The sequence below is a fragment of the Oncorhynchus nerka genome, unplaced genomic scaffold (genome assembly GCF_034236695.1).
Source record: "Oncorhynchus nerka isolate Pitt River unplaced genomic scaffold, Oner_Uvic_2.0 unplaced_scaffold_3958, whole genome shotgun sequence".
NCBI classification, from domain to species: domain Eukaryota; kingdom Metazoa; phylum Chordata; class Actinopteri; order Salmoniformes; family Salmonidae; genus Oncorhynchus; species Oncorhynchus nerka.
The window spans coordinates 405-2,500 of record NW_027037339.1 but is presented as its reverse complement, the minus strand read 5'-3'; positions in this window follow the sequence as shown (position 1 = coordinate 2,500).

Sequence of the window (2,096 nt, the reverse complement as noted above, 5' to 3'; positions counted from 1 at the left end):
ACAGGGTAACAGAACCAGTCATTATAGCAGGGTAAACAGAGGTAACAGAACCAGTCATTATAGCAGGTAACAGAACCAGTCATTATAGCAGGTAGGATGGTAACTGGGTAGAACCAGTCATTATAGCAGGGTAAACAGAACAGAACAGTCATTATAGCAGGGTAACAGAACCAGTCATTATAGGTAACTCATTATAGGGGTAACAGTGGTAGCAGAACCAGTCATTATAGCAGGGTAGGGTGGTAACAGGGTAACAGAACCAGTCATTATAGCAGGGTAACAGAACCAGTCATTATAGCAGGGTAACAGAACCAGTCACTATAGCAGGGTAGAGTGGTAACTGGGTAACAGAACCAGTCATTATAGCAGGTAGGGTGGTAACAGGGTAACAGAACCAGTCATTATAGCAGGGTAGGGTAACAGAACCAGTCATTATAGCAGGTAACAAGACAGGTAACAGGGTAACAGGGTAAACCAGTCATTATAGCAGGGTATCATAGGGTGGTAACAGGGTAACAAAGGAGACCAGTCATCATAGCAGGGTATGATGGTAACAGATACTCAGAGACTGATCATTATAGCAAGGTAGGTGGTAACAGGAGTAACAGAACCTAGTCATTATAGCAGGGTATAGTGGTAACGGGGTAACAGAACCAGTCATTATAGCAGGGGTAGAATTGTGTAACCGGGTAACAGAACCAGTCATTATAGCAGGGTGGAAATTAGTAACAGAGAGTAAGCTAAGAACAAATATTAGCAGGGTAACAGAACCAGTCATTATAGCAGGGTAACAGAACAGTCATTATAGCAGGGTAAATTGGTAACAGAGGGTAACAGAACCAGTCGATATAGCAGGGTATAGTGGTAACAGGGTAACAGAACCAGTCATTATAGCAGGGTAGAATTGGAGTAACAGGGTAACAGAACCAGTCATTATAGCAGGGTAGAGGGTGGTAACAGAATAACAAAACCAGTCATTATTGCAGGAGTGGGAATTGGTAACAGGTACAGAACCAGTCACTAGCAGGGTAACAGAACCAGTCATTATAGCAGGTAAGTAACAGAACCAGTCATTATAGCAGGGTAGGGTGGTAACAGGGTAACAGAACCAGTCATTATAGCAGGGTAGTAGTGGTAACAGGGTAACAGAACCAGTCATTATAGCAGGGTAGGATTGGTAACAGGGTAACAGAACCAGTCATTATAGCAGGGTAGGGTGGTAACAGGGTAACAGAACCAGTCATTATAGCTAGTGTAACGGTAACAGAACCAGTCATTATAGCAGGGTAGGGTGGTAACAGGGTAACAGAACCAGTCATTATAGCAGGGTATAGTGGTAACAGGGTAACAGAACCAGTCATTATAGCAGGGTAGGGTGGTAACAGGGTAACAGAACCAGTCATTATAGCAGGGTAGAGGTGGTAACAGGGTAACAGAACCAGTCATTATAGCAGGGTAGGGTGGTAACAGGTAACAGAACCAGTCATTATAGCAGGGTAGAGTGGTAACAGGGTAACAGAACCAGTCATTATAGCAGGGTGATGGTAACAGGGTAACAGAACCAGTCATTATAGCAGGGTAGGGTGGTAACAGGGTAACAGAACCAGTCATTATAGCAGGGTAGGGTGGTAACAGGTAACAGAACCAGTCATTATAGCAGGGTAGAGGTGGTAACAGGGTAACAGAACCAGTCATTATAGCAGGGTAGGGTGGTAACTGGGTAACAGAACCAGTCATTATAGCAGGGTAGGGTGGTAACAGGGTAACAGAACCAGTCATTATAGCAGGGTAACAGAACCAGTCATTATAGCAGGGTAGGGTGGTAACAGGGTAACAGAACCAGTCATTATAGCAGGGTAACAGAACCAGTCATTATAGCAGGGTAGGGTGGTAACAGGGTAACAGAACCAGTCATTATAGCAGGGTAGGGGTCGGTAACAGGCGTAACAGAACCAGTCATTATAGCAGGGTAGGGTGGTAACAGGGTAACAGAACCAGTCATTATAGCAGGGTAACAGAACCAGTCATTATAGCAGGGTAGGGTGGTACCAGGGTAACACAACCAGTCATTATAGCAGGGTAACAGAACCAGTCAT